At 43.5% G+C, this 25249-nt stretch overlaps 1 long non-coding RNA gene across 1 annotated transcript in view; it reads left to right on the plus strand.

The window, feature by feature from the left end:
- Positions 1-24789: 24789 nt before the first annotated feature.
- LOC143420750 (uncharacterized) overlaps positions 24790-25249 on the plus strand; it is a 16989-nt gene continuing 16529 nt past the window's right edge. The window contains exon 1 of the long non-coding RNA XR_013100464.1: positions 24790-25249. This exon is cut by the window's right edge and continues 364 nt beyond it. This is a non-coding gene — a long non-coding RNA (uncharacterized LOC143420750).

Below are 25249 nucleotides of genomic sequence, written 5' to 3' on the forward strand. Positions count from 1 at the left end.
GGGCAAGAGAGAGAGATGGAAGGGCAAGAGAGAGAGATGGAAGGGCAAGAGAGAGAGATGGAAGAGCAGGAGAGAGAGATGGAAGAGCAAGAGAGAGAGATGGAGCAAGAGAGAGAGAGATGGAGCAAGAGAGAGAGATGGAAGAGCAAGAGAGAGAGAGATGGAAGAGCAAGAGAGAGAGAGATGGAAGAGCAAGAGAGAGAGAGAGATGGAAGAGCAGGAGAGAGAGAGATGGAAGAGCAAGAGAGAGAGATGGAAGAGCAAGAGAGAGAGATGGAGCAAGAGAGAGAGATGGAGCAAGAGAGAGAGAGATGGAAGAGCAAGAGAGAGAGAGAGATGGAAGAGCAGGAGAGAGAGAGATGGAAGAGCAAGAGAGAGAGAGAGATGGAAGAGCAGGAGAGAGAGAGATGGAAGAGCAGGAGAGAGAGATGGAAGAGCAGGAGAGAGAGATGGAAGAGCAGGAGAGAGAGATGGAAGAGCAGGAGAGAGAGAAGAGCAAGAGAGAGAGATGGAAGAGCAGGAGAGAGAGATGGAAGAGCAGGAGAGAGAGAAGAGCAAGAGAGAGAGATGGAGCAAGAGAGAGAGAGATGGAAGAGCAAGAGAGAGAGAGAGATGGAAGAGCAGGAGAGAGAGATGGAAGAGCAAGAGAGAGAGAGAGAGATGGAAGAGCAGGAGAGAGAGAGATGGAAGAGCAGGAGAGAGAGATGGAAGAGCAAGAGAGAGAGATGGAAGAGCAAGAGAGAGAGATGGAAGAGCAAGAGAGAGAGATGGAAGAGCAGGAGAGAGAGATGGAAGAGCAGGAGAGAGAGATGGAAGAGCAAGAGAGAGAGATGGAAGAGCAGGAGAGAGAGATGGAAGAGCAGGAGAGAGAGATGGAAGAGCAGGAGAGAGAGAAGAGCAAGAGAGAGAGATGGAAGAGCAGGAGAGAGAGATGGAAGAGCAGGAGAGAGAGATGGAAGAGCAGGAGAGAGAGAAGAGCAAGAGAGAGAGATGGAAGAGCAAGAGAGAGAGATGGAAGAGCAAGAGAGAGAGATGGAGCAAGAGAGAGAGATGGAGCAAGAGAGAGATGGAAGAGCAAGAGAGAGAGATGGAAGAGCAGGAGAGTGAGAGCCAGGGCATCGATGACTTTGCTCGCCCTGAACCTGCCATATTACAGGCCTTCTTAGATTACCACCCACAGCAGAACAGTAGCAGTGCAGTTGTGATGAGGGTGTTCAGCTGTAAAGATGGCACCAACAGGAAGTGGCTTACTTATTGCAAAGAACGCCATTTATTGTTCTGCTTTGTGTGTCTGGCATTTGCAAGGCTGACTGACACCAGCACATTTATAACAGGCATGAGTGACTGGCGACATATACGTCTGCGCACAGAGGAGCATGAAAAGAGCACTACACACCAGACCTGTGCTGAAGCTTTTTTCTTAAGGTGCTCAAAAGGCAACATCAGGAGCTTGTTTGCTGGCAGTCAGTTGTCAGCTCACAGAGCACAAGTGAAAAAGAGACGGCAAGTTTTAGAGCGTATAGTGGATGTGATCAAAGTACTTGGGAAGAGGGGACTCAGCTATAGGCATGTGGAGAATGAGGCTGCATACACTTTAGGTGATAACACCATCGATCATGGTAACTTTCTGGAACTGATTGTGTTATTAGGCAAGTATGATATGTGCCTTGGAGAACATTTGAATGACTGCATTGAAAAAAGCAAGAAGTTGCATCAGACCAGTGGATCAAGAGGTAGAGGATCTCTCATCACCCTACTCTCCAAAACAACTGTCAACTCAGTGATTGATGCACTTGGCCATCTCCTTCAAGAGACCATCGCCAGTGATGTCCAGAAAGCTGGGATGTTTTCTGTTCAGCTAGACACAACCCAAGACATCACAGGTTATGATCAGTGTTCAGTAATCATCAGGTATGTTACTGAGTCTGTGCAGGAGAGGCTTGTCTCCATAGTGAGGTGCGAAGCATCCACGGGGCAGTACTTTGTAAACTTGCTTTCCGGAGTTTTAGAGCATCTGAATCTAGACAAGGCCATGTGCATTGGGAATGCAACAGATGGTGCTTCAAATATGCAGGGCCAGTACAAAGGCTTTTCAGCACTTATGACTGCCCAGTCTCCAACTCATGTGCATGTGTGGTGCTATGCACACATACTTAATCTTGTGATTGCTGACACAACACAAAGTGTCATTGAAAGTGGATCACTCTTTAATTTACTTAATGACATAGCTGTGTTCATCAAGGAGTCCCATCACAGGGTTAATCTGTGGGAGAAACAAACCGAAAACACAAGACACAGACGCCTCAGTCCAATAGGTGAGACACGGTGGTGGGCCAAGCATGATGCCCTCCAGAAAATCTTTGGACATTTTGGAAAACCAGATGATGGCCTCTTCGTTGATGTAGTGCTGACGATGGAAGCCATTGAAAAGAGGGAAAAAGAAAAGCCAGCTGTTTGTGTCAAAGCACGAGGCTTTAAAGAGTGTCTCTTGAAGCATGAAACTGTGTTAACAGCACAGATATTTCTTAGAGTGTTTGAGCAACAACTCCTCTGTCAAAGTACCTCCAGTCAAAGGGGATGGACATTCTCTCTGCCCATCATATGGTGACTGCCACACAAGATGGCCTCAAAAGTATTGCCAGGGACTTTCCAACTGTGAAGACAGCTGCAGACACATTTGTGAAACAGACAAATCAAAAACTAGAGGAGAGGGAGAACAACACAGACATGGAAGTGGAGGCTGAACTACCTAAAAAGAGAGCCAAAAGGAGAAAAGGCATGGCCGGAGAGATGCCTGAAGATGAGTTGCAAATCAATGCTGAGAAATCATATGAGGTGAAAGTGCACAACATCATCCTGGACACAGTTATTGAAGCAATCCACAGACGATTTGTCATACATGGCCCTCTTCTTGCCGATTTGGCAAGGTTGGACCCCAGGAAGTTTAGCCAGGTCAGAACAGTTTCTCTTCCAAGTAATGCATTTCAGAACCTCAGCGCCTGTCTACTTAAATTTGACAGCAGGGCTACAGTTAATAACCTTCAGTCAGAACTGAAACGTTTTGCTGAACAGTGGGAAAGGCTTAAGACATCACATGTAGATGAGTACACGACCAGAACAGCAAAGGACAGATCTGAAGAATGGGACGAAGAAAGTGAAATTGTGACCGAAAGCTGTGGTTCTTGCAAAAATTGCCCACTGTGCTGCTATCAAATACTCAGGCGGTTCAACATGCTGTCTGATGCCTATCGTCTCCTTGGGCTGGCATACAAGTACCTGCTGACCCTCTCCCTCACTCAGGTTGCCTGTGAAAGAACGTTCTCTACACTCAAGTTCATTAAAAGCAGACTCCGAAGCAGCCTGTCTGCAAACAAGCTGGAGATGTTTATGCTGATGGCCACTGAAAAGGACATTCTCATGTCATTGGACTCTGACATGGTCATTGACAGGGTAGCTGAGAAGAGTGACCTGCTGAGAAAGCTCCTTTTGTAACCTGGTGAGGTGAAATAAAAATGAGCAAAACATTCCTAATTATCTATTGTTAATATTAAATTCAGCTTTATTGTTATTGCCTAAATGAATACGTTTAGTATCTACCTTCACTTCAAACAAGTCAAGTGATTGGTAAATGCTTAGAATTTGTCCATCTTAATAGATAGAATAAATATGAGATTGGAGTATTAGGCATTTATAAACATATATTCTTACAGTCTTAATCTGTCATTGTTTCATTTCAGATGCTGTCAGTCATTTTAGGAGGACTGAAGTGTGTTCATTTTAAGTAAGTACTATATGGAATATGATTCAACCATTTTTCTAGAGTAAGCATACCAGTACTGTCATTGTCTGAAAAAATCTATTAAGTACAATTCTTTCTCAACCTTCACTGTCTGTCCTTTCACTTCATAAAGGTTTCCATGTCTTAAGATATGTTCAGTGTTGCTGCTGTGGAAGTGTTGTAGGTGACCTTTTATTGATGAGTGAATAGTCTTTGGTGATACAATTCAATCATAATCTGTCCTTTATAGATTTTAATATTCATCTAATCTTTATTCCTTTCTGTCCTGTTTGTCAGGGTCTGATCATACATTGTTTGTTTAAGAGGTTCGAGACCATTCAACTTTTTAAGTTCATCAACGTAAGTACTAGTGTATATGATTTCTCTAATTCCTTTCTGGAATAAAGATGCCAGTACTGTGATCATCTGAGCAAGTCCATCAATTGCCATTCACAGTTCTTTGTCCTTTCACTTGTGTCCTGTTTTTCAGGGTCCCATATAATTTCTTCAGAAGTAAGTACTGTATATGATGCCAGTATTTTCCCATATTTTCTAGATACTGTATTAGTACTGTGTGTAAAATGCCATCAAAAACTCAATTAAGTGTTATTCTTATTCTTCTTTCTCACCTTTCTTTCTCTGTCTCCTTTCATATTTAAAGGTTGCTGTGTTAGCAAAATATATTGTGCTACCATGCTGTTTTCTATTGTTTTGGTAAATAAATACTTTATGAAAATATCCCTAAATCGGTCATTTATTAATTTTAATATTAATTAATGATCATGTCTCACCTCTAGTGTTCTTGGTCTTAATTTCAGGTTTCTACCATGTGTTGTAGATAGTTCAGGAGGTTAACTCTACCAAGCAGTCTTTTTGTTTCCGCTATGTACTGTTTAAAATCCCGAATAGGGAGAATGGTGTAGGTTTAACTTTATTAGATTGATACATATATACCAACAAGGCAGTGTACATCAAAGCAGTTGTTTTCATGCAAAGGCTTTATGGTTTTTCCTATAGCGATTGACAGACCACGTGACTTTGCGCATTGCATGCCGGGAACTCCTGGCAAAACAATCCAAGTACCACATCAAATACAAGCATTTGCAATTGCAGCACTACAAAACGTTCATTCTCCGGTTCCAATACCTTCTTGATTTTTCTTTGCCGCACAAAAAAGGTATGTACAAAACGACGGAGAACAATGCCGGTCCGTACAAAGACAGACTCGACGAAAAGACAAAGAAAAGATACGAGGAAAAATCAAAGGAGTGAAAGGGTCAGACCCTTACGAGCACACAGAGGGACAAAAGACGTTAGCGTGCTGCCCAACTTTCACCACGCTCAGATTTATAATTATACGGTTCTTGGAGTGAGTGCATACACTCATGAAGTTTAGTAACTTCAGGTCACTGCAACAAGCCCAGGTACAGTTTACCGACGGATGGGTGCAGGACCTTGAAATGCACCGAAAGACCATCGTACGAACAAACGTAAGTTTACCTTTGTTCGTCTCACAAATCGTCGTCATAAATACACATTCGTTAACCGTGTATTAATATAACCTTTGAGCTCAACGGTAATTAATTAGTAGTTGAAAAATAATTGTAATATTTGAGCCATTTCTGCTGTCCAACTACTTCTTAAAAAATACATTTTTAATGTTAATTAGATTTTTTTTACGGCATAAATAAAGGTTATATAAAAGTCAATGCCACAGACTGATTGCGGCTTCTACCTTGTTACACTAATGTTGTTTGTAGCTCAGTATGACTTTATGTCATCCATGAGGGATGCATTTGACATATGTTTCACATATTATAGCCCAACAAGTTATTTATAGCAATTTAAATACGAGCAATCAGTTTCTTTGCAAATACCGGAAATCAGTTTTTGGCAGACAATCACTTTTTGGCACAACACCGGCTATTGCAGTTAATAATACAGCAGCTTCTTGCCATTTTTTGTGTTTCTTTTTATCGCTGTGTAACTGAGTTCAATTGAAAGCCTGCATGCGCTAGTACCTCTTGCCAAAAGTTCCCAGAATCCTTTGCGGTTTTATCCATGAATGACGTCACATTTTTGGTGGGCCGGTCTCCAGTCAAAATGCCCGGGCCGATTTTTTGTCCCAGTCCAGCCCTGCCTGCCCTCCAGCACTATCCACAGCAACCCCTCAACAGCAACATTGTACCCATCAGGTAAAGCATCGGCTACGTTTGCTTTGCCTTGTTGCCCATATTAGATTCTTGATGAAAGTGTGTTGTTGTTATTCAGCCTGGTTCAATGTGCCCCTTTCTAACTTTGAGCACCCGCCCCTTTAAACCTCTCTGCACAGCCCTGCCTAACAGACCTACACCTTAGTTCACAGATTCACTTTGTCTAAGGTTGATTTCTGGGATTTCACACAACCCAGGATTCAGATCGTGAATCCATGATGGGCTTGGATTTACATCATTATAAATGAAATGTGCTCTACTTGGAAGCAGCCGGCCCCGCCCCTTTTGACGGGTTGTGTGAGACTTTAAATCATCAAACTGTAAATTATAAATTAAATTGTTATTGATCCTTTACCCCGAGTCCTAAAGTGTAGATTTATTTTCTTACTCTTCTTATATTTATTGTTTGTTTACTTGCACCGCTGTAACTGCAGCCTCGTCGTCTCGTCTCTCTATATGCTGGACTGTCTGTAGCGGAGATGACAATAAAGTTTACTTTGACTTCAGCAGCGCGCAGGCGCACCGAGGGCTCTCGCGCTCACTTTATAGAATGTAGAAAAAACATGGGTGCAGATTATAAGTCTGTACCATAATATCTGTTTGTTGTTTTTATTTTGTTTTGCGAGTTGGTTATTAGATGCCGCTCCAGCCAGCCAGAGACTCCCCGCCGCCCCGCCCTCTCCTCCCTGTGCCGCCAGCAGCAGGCGCACCTCGCAAACGGAGGGCGCCCTTACTCCCAGCAAATGGCTGATAGAAAACCGATCGGTGCCTACGAATTTCCCAATATGCGCTGGCATGACGTCGGGGAAGCATGGGTACGACCGATTATTTTATTTTTTTCTTGCCCGTGATGCCCCCCCCCCCCCACCACGATGCATTCTATTGGTTTGCACACTTACACACACCCAGCTGTGGTTTCCTGTTTTGCTGGACTCTGGAGAGCCCCGCCTTTAACGCTCTTCTCTCACAGAGAGCAACAGAAAACTTGGAAAAACTCCAGATTGACTGAACTCAGTTCAAAGTTACCTTGACACCTTTAGATGTGAGACGTAGTGATGGTCCGCTTGAAGCTGACGCTCCGGTGCGTGTGTCAGAAAGATCAACGCGCTGCTTCAGAAGCACCGTGTCGAGGCTTGATTCGTTTGGCCAGAGTCACGTGATCAGTGACGTCTGAAGCTTCGTTTAGAACGTACCTTTTTTTAAATCGAACTTTATTGAAACACAATGAGTATACAACATACAAACAGATGAAGTTTACAAAAGAACAGAACATGAACATACAGAACCAGGAGTAAAAAAATGATGATATGAGTAGGCGAAAAAAATCAACATATAAATATTGTTCTGAGAGGCTTTTTGTTGGTTGAGTCTGAAATTGATTGTATGTACAATTCATATCCTTATAAAAAGGCAGAAATATGGTGTTTTATTAATAAACTTACATTCATGGATATAAAATAGCTAAAAGTATTAACAAATATTTTATAAAAAAAACATTTATCATTCTTCCTGGGGAACTTAAAGAAACAGAATAAAACATTTTCCATCGTAAAGAAAACTCCCTTAAAATATGGACAATAACAAAACTGCTAAATTCTTCCAGAATCTCTGTGTAGAGGAACCAAAAGAGATGTGCCACAGTTTCTGGATGATCCCCACAGAAAGTTCAATTAGTATTTATGTCTCTTTTAAATGTTACCATATAGTGACTGGCTGGGTCACATTTATGAAGAATTTTATATGAGATTTCCTTCACCTTGTTCACAATTAGATATTTATGGGATCATCCAGACTGTCTTCCAGGTGATATCTGGAACATGTCGGTTCCAGTAAGATATTCTATATATGGGAGAGACATGATATCTTCTTGGAATAAACTACGTATTCTCTTATTGCTGTTACCAAGTTCCTGTGAAAAGCAGATTTTTCCCACTGCTGACTCAGCTGGATCAGGGAGAGTGACTGAGGCAGATATTGAGCTGTCAGTGTTTTTATATAACATTAAAGTCCCTGAGGGTATGGCACCAAGGACCATTGAGAATTCCCCAACACTGACGGGAAAATTATATAGTGTAAGGAATTCATTGTAAGTAAGTAGTGCTCCCTCGTTAAATTTTAAAACTTAGTAGCGGCCGCCATTGTTGGCAGCTGAAATTTGGCTGGGCCGCGCTATGAATTCTGGGATATGGTGGGCCACGAAGGACACACCCGACCCATCCTTCAAACTCGGGGGAATGAAGGACGCATTTGAAGGAGTCGAGGAATCGGGACAGCCTTCGTCGCCTGGCTGTGACGTCATCGGCCTTCAAATGCGGCCTCCGGAGGATGCAGCCGACGTTTTGGGACACAGCTTGTGTGTCTTTGTTGGTCATGTGACCTCCCAGGGACTACACATGGAAACGAGCAGTTTAGCTCAAATCTGGCAGGTTTCCATCGTCTGTTTTTGTCCTGATGTCCATGAACATGAACACTGTCCCTGTCAAACACGTCCAGATAATCTGATCCAGTGTTGTTCTTCTTCTGTGGTGTTTGTGATGGAGCAGCTGATCCTGATGTCCTCCACCAAGGGGGCAGCAAATTCAGCTGACTGTCATCATTTATTAAAAAGATGTAACAATGTGACATAATGCAATATAATAGTGTCAGTTACACATTGTGGGTTGCACTGTGGCCAGAATGGACATTACCTCCTGCCTAATGGAAGCTGTCAGCCATCCTGCAACCATGAATTAGATAAGCAGAAGTGAAGGGATTGTTAACAACAATTTAATAATAAAATGTAATGTGATAGTTGCACTTTATTAGCTCCCCACAATCGTATGAATAATAACCATGAATGCACTGCATGCTCATAGCAAGTTCTTTAGGTTTAAAGTGAGATCCTGCTTTAAAGGGCGCTTCATCTGCTGGGAATGACATGTTTCTTCTAGTATGTAAGGCTCAGCCCATCTTACTGGGACTTACTTTTGTAGATCCACATGCTCTAAACCTGGTGCTCCATGATTGGTGCAGAAGCTTTAAGCTACTATTAACAAATAATGACCATGGACTTAGTTGTTACTACAATAACTTATCATTGAGCAACTTTTAATTTTACTTGTAAAACTATGCAAGTAGAATTGAATGGGGCACAGTGAGCTGAGCACAGGCCCACTCTGTGACACTCAGAGGTTTGTGGATATCATACTGAGAGTATTGGACACAGTGCAGCCAGCTTGCAGCCACTTTCCCACCACTTTAGCACAATGTTTACATGAGACTCAGCCACACTAATGTTCCTGGGCAGACATGTGGTGCAGCATGGCTGATGGCACTGTACCTGCAGCTGTCATGGACAAGAACCACTCAATACCTCACCCAAGCCAAGCCTGTGCTGATGTTGTGATCTGAGACCGAGACACTAACCCAGGATCATGATATGATGTTGTGAGAGTTTCACTAAGAATTAGCTCTGATTACAAGATTTCAATCTATCGTAACTCTAATTTGTATTTACTTCAGTTTGTTCATCTTGGAGCTGTGTGCAGCTGAGGACAGTCTTATTATTACCAGGTGAGGATATGTAACAGCCACAGTCTGTAGAGATGATGTCACCATGGAGTGGTGATGTCACTGGAGCTGCCAATATGTGCTCCAGCCAAAGCTACACCAGAGGGTTGTGCTGTGTAACAGGTTGGTGCAGGTGGTGTTATCTACATTTGAACATTAGGCAACAGTCTCATGAAGACACTTTCTATTGTTCACTAAAGACCAACAATAACAGAGACAAAGGGAGAGCAGCAGAACTAGTGCTAACAATTAGCACTGCTAGCCTGCCCACCAACACCAGCTAATGTTCTAAAAACGATGATCAATGATTTTGCTGTAACGGCTCCAGCTGTCTGTGTCAGGGACACGTTGGAGATGAAGTGAGTGATCCAGTGACAAAGGTTTGGAAAGCTGCAGTCAGCTGAGACTAAAGGAGTCACCTGACCGAGAGACCAAATGTTTCACTGAGAACGTCCAGATGAACAGAATCAACCTTTGGGATAATCTGTTCCACACATCCATGTTTCACTTACTGCATTATATTTCCTCATTGCTGTGCACACAGGCCTGTGGCTTATAACCAACTCCAAGTTCAGACTCAGAGGCTGCTGAAGCTGTTTTCTGGAACAGAGACGTGTTGGATATAAAAGCAACTCTTCTTTATGTGTCAGCACTGAGGAAAGGAGCAGCTTCGTTTCTAAGTGTATGAAGGACTGTAGCAGTGTGTGTGTGAGCTTTATTTCACAGACAGAACCATGTCAAAAACACAACTTCAGGTAAAAACAATACAAAATCAAAGAGTCTGATCAGAAGGATTAAACAGAGGAGTGTGGGACTGTTTTTAACAGACAGCAGGTTAAGCCAGGCTGGAGGAGTAAACTGAGCCTCGGTGTGAGCAGCAGTGTGTTTGACAGGAAGCTGAGATAAACAGTCTGGAGCCCATTTAGTGCTTCATATGAAAGTGTGAGGATTTGAAAGCAAATCTAAAATCAAGCAGGAGTCAGTGTGAGAATGATTTGTGCTTTTCCTCAGTCAGATGCTGGGAGTTTCAGTTCATCCATGTTCAGCGTGCTGTGCTTTGTGTAACAGGAGAATATGACAGTATAAATCAAGTCTTCATGTCACTGAAAGCCTCCACAGTCTGCTATGGAGGTGCATCAGTTTGGATTTACAAGAAGAACATTTCTTAAACCTGCCACAAGATGGCGCTCCAACAGAAGGGATGTCCACAGTGTAACACAGACACACACATACTGTGTGAATGTGTGAGTGAATGGGCTTTCAACACAAGGCTTCTGCTGCTACCTTTAATGACATAATTAGCTAACAAGAACAAACTGTTAATTACCACCAAAGAACGGCTCCAGATTTTAGCTGCTGACCATTTTGTGAAACGTTGATTACATCAGCTTATTGTTGATTTTTCAACCTTAATATCAGCTGCTTTAAAGGAGCCTGGTTCTCTGGCAGTAACACTTTTCTTCACTAGATGCAGTGCAGGCACAGTCTGTGTTTCTAAACTACACACTAATGTTCATTGTTGTGCAGCTAAATCCTCCCTCTGGATGGGAAGAATCCCTGTCAGGCTTCAAACACCTGGCTTGGTGTTCTGGAGCTAATGTGTCACCTGTGAGGACTCTGAGATGAACACACAGCAGACACTTCAGTTCTCCGTCTGTGTGTCCTCAGTTTCCCAGCATGCCTTGGCTGTGGTGGTGGAGGTGAATGAGGGGGAACATGCTGCTCTGTCAGCACTCAGGTTTCATACCTGGTGATCTCAGAGGACAAAGCGGCGTTACAGCAGCGCACGTTGATGAGACCTGATGCTCTGAACAGTTCAGACTTCAGCCTCACTCTGAGAAAACAAACGACTGACTGTCAGCAGCAACTACACCTGCTCCATCAGTGACGGAGAGAAGAACTGAGACTGAGAGACATACAGCTGCAGGTCAAAGGTCAGAAACGCCCGCTCTTTGTACGGGTCAGGAGTTAGTACTGCAGAGGTCAGAGGTCAGCTTGCTGACAAACCATTTGAAACAGTTTGGAGCTAAAAGCACAACAGCAGAGGAAAGAAGAGACACTGCAGAGATGATGCAAAATATTGTGTTTTGTTCTCAGCTGTCAAAAAGTGTAACACACGTGTTCCAGCACAGCCTTTGTGTACTTTCACTTCTCCATACTGTCCATTGGAAATCCTGTTTGTTACTTTTTGATTTCAGTCCATGTGTCCAAAGCAAACTTCTGTCCCACACTTTCTCTGCTGACTCTTCACCGATGCTCAGATGATCTCAGATGATTTCACCAGAACTCATCAAAATTCGGGCTCCACAGAAACCCAGACGTCACTAAACAAGCGTAACAAGCAAAGTGAAAACTGGTCGTTCAGCTTTATTGACCAAAGATAAGCTCACATGTCACCTCATGACACAGACACTTATTTCCACAGCATGCACGAGGACTGACAATAAGTGTCTATAAAGCCACTTCTATCTGCCACACCTGTGCTTCTGTCATGGTTGCTCTCCTCTCACTCTGTCATTTATCCACAGTCTGCCTCCCTCTGCTCCGTCAGCTGACGTCCTCTCTACACCACCTGCTGTGTTTTATCCTGCAAAAACACATTTAAGAAGCGTTGCACCGAGTAACGGGAGGAACTGCTATAAAATCCATTTAAAGGAGGTGGTGCTGAGTGCTGTGACTGGGGTCCCACCACTGACATCACGGGTGGAGGACATGTTGGAAAACTGCTACAAAGTGCTGTGCAGCCAGCAGAGCTTACAGTCTGTCCTGTGTGTCATACAGGCTCTCACACTTAGTGTTTCTGTGACACATTGAAGAGAAGTTTGTGTTGTTCACAGTTGTGCTTGTACTGAGTGACAGCTGACATGACCTAACAGGAATAATGTGTCTGTGCTGAATGAGAAGTAACACACAATGAAGTCTTGATGCATCTCAATCATCCAGGAAAGTGAGTCTGTTGCTTCTGTTCATCTGGACGCAGCGTTTTGTGGGAGAAACGTGTCGTCATCATCAGGTGACGTCTTCAGTCTCAGCTGCAGGTTTCAGTCTTACAAACAGGACATTTGCATAAAGACTGAAAGCAGCTGCAGGAACGATGGGCTGGGAGCTCCGTTCCTTCATCTTAATTATGTAGATTCTCAGGACCATTGATCAACAACCACTGATCCATGTCCATGAGTCCCATTCACAGAGATGTGGGAATGGCTGCAGTCACAGCATGTAAGATGGAAATAAATGAGAAGTATTTAGCTGAAGTGGATTTGATTTATGTTACTTCTTTTTTAACTTGTAGTTCTACATTGGAAGATTATTGTGATATTGAAATATAAAAATACATTTATATTCTATTATTTTCTCAAAGTAAGCGTCACACTCGCGGAAGCCGGTGTAGCCGCCGAAACGCCTGCATTTATGGAGACTTTCAGCCCCAGGTAGGCCAGTTATGGATCTTGGGATCCACATTATGTCAGCAGCTGTTCTCCACCGTGAACTGTGTTCAAACAAACACGCTCACGCCTCACAGACGACAGCTTACAGTCCTGTAGAGATAAAGTGACTTCGTACAGCCCCGTCTTCAGTCTTGTGGAGATGATCTCGACGCTTTGGTGGATGTTACTAGCTCCTGTGCAGTATTTTGTAAAGACATGATTATACCCCGTAAGCGCGTTAAAATTTACGCTAACAATAAGCCATGGGTCACTAAAAGTGTCAAATCCTGTTTAAGGAAAAAGAGACGGGCCTTTAAAGAGGGGCTGTTACCGATTTTCAGACAGCTACCAAGGAAATGAAAATCGAGATCTTGAAAGCAAAACAGACAAAAACCTTCTTGAAAGCAAATTTGCTGCAAAAACTTTTGGGTCTGCCTGGACTTGTATGAAAACCATAGCAGGGTTTCAAAACCCCCAGAGCAGCAGTCAGGTCATTTTAGATGTTTTAATTCAGACAGAGATTTTCAAATGCTTTAAACATGTTTTCTGCTCGTTTTAGTTCTTCTGATTTCAGCGAGGATATTTGGGAACTGAAACAGAAACTGAGAGATACTCAGCACTTTATCATTGAACTCAGCGATGTTAAAAAGGCCTTTCATACAGTCAATGTGAACAAGAGCCAGGTCCTGATAATATTAGTGGCCGCCTAATTAAATCTTGTGCTGATGAACTCAGTCCTATATTTCAGGTTATTTTTAACAAATCCTTGCAAACACAACATGTGCCCTCTCTTTGCAAAGAAGCAGTCGTGGTTCCTGTCCCTAAATCTAAACGACTTCAGGCCTGTTGCCTCACTTCAGTTGTCATGAAAGTCTTTGAAAAAATCATCAGAAATGTGATTATGAAGAGACTGAAGGTCAGCTGGATCCAATGCAGTTTGCATACAGGCCCAACAGAGGAGTGGAGGACGCACTTTTGACTTTACTAAATCTGATTCTTAAACATGTAGAGAGTAAAGGGACTTTTGCAAGACTTCTTTTCATTGATTTTTCTTCGGCTTTTAATACAACACAGCCCCATATTTTAATTAAAAGACTTTTAGAACAGTTTGAAATCAGGAAAAACCTGCTGGGCTGGATTTTAGATTTTCTAACTGACAGGTCACAAAGAGTGAGAATAAATGGGGTTCTGTCTGACCCAGTGTTCTCCTCCACAGGTTCTCCTCAAGGCTGCGTCCTATCGCCCTTATTATTCACTCTCTATACAAACATGTGTCAGGGCAGACATGAAAACAGGGTCATTATTAAATATGCAGATGACTCTGTTACTGTCAGCTTACTGAAAGAGGGTGAAACTAACCACGGCCCAGTCATTGATGACTTTGTTCAGTGGTGGGAGGAGTCTTATCTCCAGCTGAACATATCTAAAACAAAAGACATGGTTGTTGATTTTAGGAAACAACAAAATGGGCACGGAGTCACTTTAATTAAAGGTCAGAAAATAGAGCAAGTACAATCATATAAATATCTTGGGACCATAATCAATGAAAAACTGAACTTTGATCAAAATTGCAAATCAGTTTGTAAAAAGGGTCACCAGCACCTTTATTGCCTTAGGAAACTTGTTCATTTCCACATTGACCAAAAAATGTTAACTTTGTTTTATCGTTCTTTTATTGAGTCTGTTTTATCCTTTTGTTTGGTGGCATGGTTCGGTCAGACCTCTGTCACAGAGAAAAACTCTCTGAATCAGATAGTGAGATGGTCCAGTCGTCTGATAGCTGAGCCACAGTCTTGTTTAGCCTCCCTGTACTCTGAGCAGGTACAGAGGATGGCTTTATCAATCCTTAAAAATGGTTCCCATCCTCTAAGGGGTGAATTTCAGCTTCTTCCCTCAGGACGGAGGTTTCTATTTCCGAGATGCAGGACAAAGCGTTATAAAAATAGCTTTGCTGTCACTGAATTAAATAAGAACTGTTTTTGATTCGAAATATTAAAGTATGTGTCACAGTGAGTTTTATATATTTACTAGGTATGTGTGTTTTTAAAGGGATGTCAAATGCTGTCATTTTCCTGTAAAGCAAATTTACCTTGCCTTTGGGTATAAATAAAGTTACCTTACCTGCAGACGCTGTGCGCAGAGGTTCAGGAGCAGAAGTCCCGTTGTAAACATATCACGGCAGACCCGACGATGTTTGCATGAACGCGCTTTTTTTAAAAGTCAGGTCAAGGCTCCAAAAGCCCAAAGGCGATATAACAGTTTGTGTTTGCTACATGGATCATTGTAGTTCAGCTTTCCTTTGTTATATTTCTTTAAGAGCTCAAAATGTGTTCATTACATAAATCAAATGTAATTTTCTCTGTAGCACTTCATGGATTTCATAAGCAACACACTGTAGTTGTTCACACAAAGCATAAAGGTAAAAACAATATACACAGTGTTATCTTCATTTTAGATGTCACAAAGTATTTGCGGCTCCCAGTGTTTTCCCAAACCCTGACCCTTTGCGTGGAAACCGGGTCCAAAAGGCTCTTTGGGTGTTAAAGGTTGCTGACCCCTGCACTAGGCCCAACTGACACATATATTTGATTCCAAATACAAAAAATAATGTGTAACCTGCTGGAAGAATGTAGGAGGTTGAGACAGGATCTCAACACTTGGTGTCTGCAACAAAAGACAACAATATGTGGGGCGATCGTGGCTCAAGAGTTGGCAGCTCGTCTTGTAATCGGAAGGTTGCCGGTTCGAGCCCCGGCTTGGACAGTCTCGGTCGTTGTGTCCTTGGGCAAAAAAGCACTTTGGGGTCCTTAGGGACGAGTAAAGCGCTCTACAAATACAGGCCATGTAATGGCAGAAACATTTAAGAACTGCAGGAATACCAGAAGGCACAGAGGGACCCAAGATGACTGAGTTGGTTCACACCTGTTGGCGGAGGCGCTATCTCTCGAGGAGAAGCCACTCATCGATCGAGCACATAGAGTGAATCGCCAGCGTCCCAAACAAAGTCATCTTCCTCGGCCCATCATCTTGAGATTGCACTACTACCACATTGGTGAGGAAATTCTGCTGAAAGCTGCAGAGAACAAGAACCTGATGTATAAGGGTTTTTAAAATAAACATCCTCCCAGATTTCCCTCCCTCTGTTGGAAACGCAGAGCCGCATTTGCAAATATGAGAGGAAGACTACGTGGGATGACCGGCGTCAGGTACAGACTGCTATACCCTGCAAAGCTGTTAGTGACCCATGGTGATGTGAGGAAAAGCTTTACCGATCCCAAAGAGACCATAGACTACGCGGAGAAGCACCTCTCCCACCCACCTTCAAATGTATTAAAAGCAAGGATATATCTATATGTCTAACGCTGACACAGCACTGTGTTTCTTCTTTTCCCTTTATATTCCATGTAAAGGTGAATATGGAGCGTTTATGGAGCTCGTTTATTGACCAGCTGTCAGTTAGAAGGTAAGAGTTACTAGGTTAACAGAGGTTAGCAGTAACAGTACGGGGAAGTATATTGTGTTGTTCTTTTGTTGTTTTTTATTTTATCGTACTTTACTTTGTTATTTTGATTTTACCTGTTGTGAGTGCTTCCCGTAATTCTCCTTTTTCTTGCGCCGCTGCGGCCAGAGTTCACAACATTACATATTTTTGTATCTATAAACAGGAAGCTGACACTCTCCAGACTTTATCAAAGGTGTGAGCGTCACAGCAGAGGCCTTTGTGTCAACGTAGCTGAAGACAAAACACAGAAACACATGAAGGAGATTTTCCTGGCCTGGATTTTATACAAATATTCTGCAGTACATCAAAAATGAAAGAAAACCATTAGTCAACATATGAACATCACCTCTGAAGTTACAGAGCTTTGATTGGAGACACAGCTGAGCGTTTTGCATTTTGCATAATTAATTACATAATTAATTATGTAACCATAATTAAATGGTTACATCATCTTTAAAGTCCCCAGAGATCAGGAAAAGGGCCTGAGGGTGCTGTGTTTGGAGTCTGCTGGTTACAGTGTGCAGGACCTCACAGGCTGCTGCAGCGTTAGCAGAGGGCGGGACATACACAGCTATCATAATCACGTGTGTAAACTCTCGTGGTAGATAGTACGGTCTCATGCTAACCGCTAGCAGCTCAATGTCCTTACAGCATAGCGTCTCTTTGATAGAGAAATGCCCAGAGTTACACCATCTATCGTTCACAAACACAGCCAGACCCCCTCCTCCCTTCTTACCACTCTCCGCTGTTCTGTCATAAGAGGCTCAGCAGCTAAAGCAGCACACCTGGGTCTCCCAGCCTATTAAAAGCAGCCCTTTGCTTCACCTGCTTCACTAAACATTATTATTTTAAGCAGAGTGGTGTGATTTATGTAGGCATTGCTGTGTGACAGGATGACTTTTCTTGCACACCCACCAAATGAGGGCGCACATGCTTCCACGCCCACTGGTGACTGCACACATCCTTTCAAGGAAGCATTTCATTCATCCCTAACAAATGGAAGAAAACACTGTGCAGCGTGTTCAGGTTTGAACGTGGCCCTGGCCTCTCTCTGCATCCACCTGGCACATGCAACACACATCCACTCCCTGCTGAACTGCTTGTATTTGATGTGTTGAAGTTTTGGTAAAGTTTGAATAAATTCCACTTTATTTATATGTAACCGAGGACAAGGGATGAGTAAACGGGGCAAAGAAATAATTGATCATTTATTTATTACATAAGTTAAACATACAAATTCCCAGTCGTTTCCAGACAGGACTTACAACACATCCTGCTGATATCCCAGCTGCACATGAGACTTACCACACAAACTGTGCGAAATAACACTACAACCCGTCACACCCCGCTTAGTGACACTGCAATCGTGGCACACACTGCAAACAATTCGGGTCTCAGCGCAGCTGGGCATCAGTGCTATGTATGGCCTGTGATCTGAGAGATAAAGGGAAGTGGCACAAACAATTAAAATAAAAAAAACAAAAGAGAGGTTAGTCCGCCCTTACAAAACTTACTCTCAATCAATAACCGCCTCTACGGCTGGACGGACTAACCAAAACAAAATTACAAATCAATCAAAAGAACAAAAAAAGGACAGCAGAGACAGCACAGAATATTGATCAGTTTCCCTGCGCGCAGTCGATCTAGGGCTTGATCAATTCTTCTATTAAAATTCGTGGTCACACGACAGTATACCCACTCGCACCTGAGTGAATTAATTGCCTCTGGTTTTTTCCACAGAAGAGCGCTGACTTCACCCCACACACCCACTACCTTTTCACAGCTCTTCAGCCAATCACCTGGCAGAGAGCAACAAACTGCCAGGTGACACTTGTTACAACCCTCCCCTTCAAAGGGCATCGGCGACCCGACGATGAGCTGAAAAGAGAGCACACTTAAAATTTTGCTCATTTTATAATGGATTGTGGCAATTTAAATGGGTTTGAGTGCTGTCCAGCAGTCTTCCTCATTGACCTACGAGACCCTTGCGTCAAGCTGGCAACATCTTCCTCCCCAGGTTCTAGGTCCCCAGAACAATCCAAATGGGGCACCCCCACATGTGTGGGACTCAACGTCCCTTCCTCCAACACTGCAGAATCGCCTCCATCTCCCTGTTCTGTAAACATCTGTTCCACTTCATCAACCATACTGTTATTTGTGGCCAACATTCCGGTTAGATCATCCTGTTTTGACATTTGTAGGCCACTATCTTGGTCTCCATCCAATTCCCTGATTGGAATGTTTCTCAACTCAGTTCGATGTACTTGTCGAAGTGGACCAGTGTGCCCAGCAGGAGCGACTGAATATACTACGCCATGACCAGGAGGAGGTCGCACTACTTGAAAGGGCGTGGGATCCCAAAAATCTTGAATCTTATTGCGACCTCTTACAGAGTGGTTTCTCATATACACCAAATCGCCCTGCTCCAAATCAGGACTAGCACATTTAGAGGAATTCAAATCTCTCTGAACCCTTCTCCTTTCTAACCGTTGCTGCACAACATCATATGCAGCAGCCAAGGACTTTTGGTGTTCCTGTACCCACTCTTCAAGAGTGACGTCCTCATCAACTTCACTGCCAGCACCCAACCAAAAATCCACTGGCAACCGTGGCTCTCGCCCGAACATCAAATAATATGGAGTCATACCAGTTGACTGATGTACTGTGGTGTTATACGCATATGTGACTTGGGAGAGATGCCGCGGCCACCGGCGCTTTTGTTCAGGAGGCAGGGCACGCAGCAAGTCATGAAGTGTACGATTAAATCGTTCACATTGACCATTACCTTGTGGATGATAGGGTGTCGTCCGACTCTTCTCTATCTTATAAATTTTACACAGCTGTTGCACCAAAACGCTTTCAAAATTTCGCCCCTGATCAGAATGTATACGGCTTGGAGGCCCAAATAAATGAAACCAATGCTTCACTAAAGCCTCTGCCACTGTACTGGCTCGCTGATCTTTTGTAGGGACAGTCTGAGTATATTTAGAAAAGATGTCAGTCATTACCAAAATATTCTCTTTACCATCAGTTGAGGGTTCAAGTACTGTAAAATCAATTGCCAAAATTTCATGAGGCCGAGATGCAGAAATACTACCCATAAAGGTTTTAATCTTTGGCACAACAGCCTTAGAAAGAACACACCTTTCACAATCTCTGCACCATCTCTCAATATCTGCATACATGTGCGGCCAATAATATCGCGAGCGCACCAACTGCAGTGTACGCTCAACCCCTTGATGACCATGCTCATCGTGGAGTAAACGAAGGACGCGGCCCTGTAAACACTGTGGCAGCACCAGCTGGTCAACCTCCCTCACTCCATCAGGAGTATGAGTGCAGCGATACAACACAGACTCCCTTTGTTTCATCCGCCCCCATTGACGGACCAATTCCCTCGAACCCTTACCAAGACCATCTCTTTCCTTTGAATCTGGCAACCTGGCCACCTCCCAATACTTTAAGAAGGGACCAATCACAGGGTCTTGTTTCTGTAACGTACAGAGATCAGAGAAAGAACAACCAGGTAAAACACTTATCTCTGCCTGAACACTGGGAATCATCTCACACTGCACTCCAATATCATTAGATAATGGACCATCCAATTCCATTACAGTTCCATGTAGGCGGGACAATGCGTCTGCATTAGCATTCTGAGCCCCAGGCCGGTATTTTATGGTCAAATCAAAAGCGGCCAGCTCTGATGCCCACCTCTGTTCTGTGGCACCTAGCTTTGCCGTGGACAGATGGCTTAGTGGGTTATTATCTGTAAATACAGTGCAACGATGACCCAAAAGATACTCCCTAAACTTTTCAGTGACGGCCCACTTGAGAGCTACAAGCTCAAGCTTCATGGAACTATAATTTCTCATATTCCTCTCTGTAGGCTTTAAGCTCCGACTGGCAAAAGCTATTGGCCGCAATTTACCCTCATACTCCTGGGAAAGCACTGCCCCTAGACCCCCATAGCTTGCATCTACTTCCAATGTAAATGGCTTCTGAAAATCAGCAAAAGCAAGCACTGGTGCAGAAACCAGAGCAGCCTTGAGCTGATGAAAACTTTGTTCACACTCCAAATCCCAAAAATCCAATAACGGTTTTGGGGGGGTCCTACCTTTTCTACCTGGAGGGAGGAGTGCAGAGACCAATCTATGCAAGGGAGCAGCCATGCGTGAAAAACCAGCTATGAATCTCCTATAATAACTAGCAAATCCTAAAAAGGAACGCAGTTCTGCTAGATTGCTGGGCGTTTTCCAATCCCGCACTGCAGCTATTTTATCTGGATCAGTAGAAACTCCTTCGGCAGACACCACATGCCCCAAATATTTCACTTGCCTCTGGAAAAACTGGCACTTGGAGAGTTTCACTTTAAGCCCCTCTTTATCCAGACGAGAGAAGATTTCTTCCAACCGCTCCAAATGCTGTTGCACGGAGGATGAAAAAACAATCACATCATCCAAATACAAAAGCACCGACTGATGTCTGCAATCTCCAAACAAACGCTCCATCAGGCGCTGAAATGTACTGGGTGCATTACACAAACCAAACGGCATGCGGTTGAACTCAAACAAACCAAATGGGGTACAAAATGCAGTTTTAATCTTATCCTTCTCAGCCATTTCCACCTGATTATAACCACTAGCCAGGTCCAAAGTGGAAAACCACTGAGCACCAGTCAAAGCATCCAAGGATTCTTCAATCCTTGGCAGAGGAAATGCATCCTTTCTGGTCTTGGCGTTTAACTGTCTATAATCGACACACATGCGTAGACTTCCATCCTTCTTTTGAACAAGAACTATTGGGGATGAGTACGGACTACTACTTTCTCTGATGATGCGAGCTTGCAGCAGCTGTTTGATATCATCCCTTGCCAGTTCATACTGAGACGGAGGGATTCGCCTGTATGGTTGTCGCACTGGTGTTTCATCTATCAAAGGAATTTCATGAGTGATCAATTTACTACAACCAACATCCAACTCATTCTTGGCAAACACGCCGCTATACTTCTGCAATAAAACTTTTGCTTGCCGTTTCTCACTCTCCTCAAGACTTTCAAATTCAGGCAGATCCAATTCCGCTGCATTGTCTGCCATTGTATGACTGGAAATATAAGCTGTACAACACTGTGAATTTACAGAGACCTGTATTTCAGAGTTACCCTCTGCTAGCACACTGGCCAGTTGAACTGTAGCAATCACCCGACGAGGTGTCAAATAGACATCAGTTTTACCAACATTAGTCACTGGAACAAAAGCCTCCCCTCCTTCTCCCTTTACCAATGAAGGAGACACCAATAGGCCTTCCGGGAGAAAACCATCATCAGGCCCGAGGGGTTCAATCAAGAGGTCAATAGGTGTATTCACAGGCATCTTTGGACAGGTAACAGGAACATAACTTTGCGTTCCAGCTGGAACACAGAAAGACTTCTTACCCTGTACTCTAACACGATGGGGTTCAGGAGAATTTGCCATGGCCTCCATCATTTGGCAGTATCTCAACGCTCTTCTCCAACCACGTGGCGCAGTCTTCAAAACTGGAGCTTCCCAGAGGTCGGAACCATATTGTTTACACAATTCAGAGTAAAGGGGGTTCAATACATTCATTCCTAACACACCAGGTACAGATATCTTTTTCTGTGCCATGTGGCTATCTGTTGGATCTCCCACAATCAACACCCCTCGACGAGGTAGGTGAATTCCCAGGATTGTAACATCCAACTCAATATACCCAGAATAAGGAATTTGTAGGCCATTAGCTGCTTTAAGTCCCAACCAACCACAGTCTTTAAGCTTTTTATCACTGAGATGAGAAAAGTTATTTTTAAAAGAGCTTTCTGTGATTGTTGTGACCATGGACCCTGTGTCCAGCAAACATGAAATAATAACCCCACCCAAATCAACCTCCCCTTCCAAGCATTCACCAACTAGATGACCGAGTTCTACATTACTGGAGCCTTGCAACCCTCCCACCAGTGTGTGGCTCTGTGCACTGGTGGGTACTAGTTTTCCGCCGCCCCAGTAGTTTGGCCATCAGCCCTAGCTGCTCTTTCATGCTGATTTCCATCAGAATTGGGTAATGTCGGGCAAAATCGGGCAATATGTCCAATTTGCTCACACCTAAAACAAATGGGTTTACCATTCACCGTCCTTCTACGTCGAGAAGTGTGATTGCTAGAAGCAGCCACCTCCTGTGGGTTTAATGCCTTAATGACCAACTCTAATTGTGTCTGTTGGGCTTTAAAAAGGGACACCAACTCAGCATATTCTGATGTTCTAGAATCGACACTTTCACAAGAAGCTTGCATATCTGCAGAGACTGAAACAGACTGATTATATCTAGACCTAAAAGGCTGATTCTCATACTGTGCCATCCACCTGGTCGCTTCGGCTCTCGCCTCACGAATCGTCCACTGTGGGTTGGCATTAATCAAATCTCTCAGCCTGATCCTCAATGTCAGATCTCTAACACCATCACAAAATTGATCACGCAGATCTTTTGAAGCTTTTCTTGCGGCTTCCTCATCCGTTTTAATAATCTGGTCCATTAAGGCCATCAGGGAATGAGAAAAGTCAATTAAGGACTCGCCTTCTAATTGTTTACGATTGAAAAATCTGCGTTGCAAAGAAATGTGGGAATCTAAGCAACTGTACATTTCTTTCAGTGTATCAAAAATTTTCTCAACATTTTCTTTCTGTTCCTTTGGCAAAAACTTTATCTCAGTGCGTGCAGTACCCTCTAAATGGTTAAAAATGATTTGAGCTTGCTCTTTTTCTGTTCTGCCTCTCGTGCGCACAAAGTCTCTCATTTGCTCAATCCACTCATCTAGAGTCAGTGAGCCCATATTGTCCAACTTCCCTGAAAATGTTGGCAACTTTCTATCCTGTTGTACGTATACCACAGGATTGGGTCTCACAGTCTCTGATTCACTTCCTGTAGCTCCTGTTGATGTAGAGGGCCTTTCTGTACCCACAGATGCTGTTTTCAAGTCTCTAAGTTCATTCTCCAACTCCTGTATACGTTGGGCCATTGTTTGTTGCTCGCTTCCCTCCATGATGGCGATCGAGACCTGGCTGCTCCTTCTCTCCAATCTTACAAACCTGTCCCTGCTGTCCTTACAAAATAACAAAACAAAATGGCCACTCCCTTGAACCCTGTCGACAACGCCAAAATGTAACCGAGGACAAGGGATGAGTAAACGGGGCAAAGAAATAATTGATCATTTATTTATTACATAAGTTAAACATACAAATTCCCAGTCGTTTCCAGACAGGACTTACAACACATCCTGCTGATATCCCAGCTGCACATGAGACTTACCACACAAACTGTGCGAAATAACACTACAACCCGTCACACCCCGCTTAGTGACACTGCAATCGTGGCACACACTGCAAACAATTCGGGTCTCAGCGCAGCTGGGCATCAGTGCTATGTATGGCCTGTGATCTGAGAGATAAAGGGAAGTGGCACAAACAATTAAAATAAAAAAAACAAAAGAGAGGTTAGTCCGCCCTTACAAAACTTACTCTCAATCAATAACCGCCTCTACGGCTGGACGGACTAACCAAAACAAAATTACAAATCAATCAAAAGAACAAAAAAAGGACAGCAGAGACAGCACAGAATATTGATCAGTTTCCCTGCGCGCAGTCGATCTAGGGCTTGATCAATTCTTCTATTAAAATTCGTGGTCACACGACAGTATACCCACTCGCACCTGAGTGAATTAATTGCCTCTGGTTTTTTCCACAGAAGAGCGCTGACTTCACCCCACACACCCACTACCTTTTCACAGCTCTTCAGCCAATCACCTGGCAGAGAGCAACAAACTGCCAGGTGACACTTGTTACATATAGGAACATTTCATCTGTGGACTCCTGCTTCCCCTCTCCTTGAGCCAGTTTGTGACGGGAACATGACATAAGAAAAGTAATTTATCCCTTTTTGATTCTGTGTATCTGGCGCTCATCCAGTGAGTTCACACTTGGCAGAAACAGACTGAATTTGTCTGGAGAACTTTGGCTTCAGCCAAGTTAGATAAACACACTGTGTCTCTGTCAAAACAGCAGTGTAGTTGTGGCACCCCTGTGAGGGAATGACCACATGAATATTATTTTGTGTAAAACACTCATGTAACGGGACATTTTTCATTGCTATATGTATTTATTTTCAGTTTCTTTAAGAGGATAGAAAATCCATGTAACAGGGATTCATTTTATGTTAGAAAGCAGTGAGGGCGGAACTTTGGTGCTTGCTCCGGGGTTTCGGGGAGCAGTAAGTGGAGCCCACCTTCCGCTGCTTCCTCAGACACGTTCTGGAGGAAAGCAGAGACGCATCGTGTCTTCCTTACTCTGCTCTTCACCTGCTTTTACAGGTCGGTACACGGTGCTCGCACCGAAAATGTTGTTTATTGTCACCATGGTTACCCAGGTTAATGTGAATGGGAGAGTTAAGGCGGTCCGCCAAAGTTATTTATATGTAAACACGGGAGAAAACCAGAGGAGTGTCCCGCGCGACCGCACCGCGAGCCCGCTCGTTAGGTGGAGCGCTCGTGAAGCAGAGTCAGTGCGCTCCTATGCTCTGTGCAAACGTGTTGTAATGCTCCAATCAAATCAGTTCTGTGAGATGTGAATGTTAATAGTTCTGTTAAAGTGACTGAGTAGATTAGCTAGTGTAACACAAGCACTCTGAGCAACTCTGTGTAGCTAACAGAGGCATTCATGGGTTGATTAAACAAGCTGTGTTTCATGATGCACTAAATAGTGATTTTGCCAGTAAA

Source organism: Maylandia zebra, linkage group LG2 (genome assembly GCF_041146795.1).
Source record: "Maylandia zebra isolate NMK-2024a linkage group LG2, Mzebra_GT3a, whole genome shotgun sequence".
NCBI lineage: Eukaryota > Metazoa > Chordata > Actinopteri > Cichliformes > Cichlidae > Maylandia > Maylandia zebra.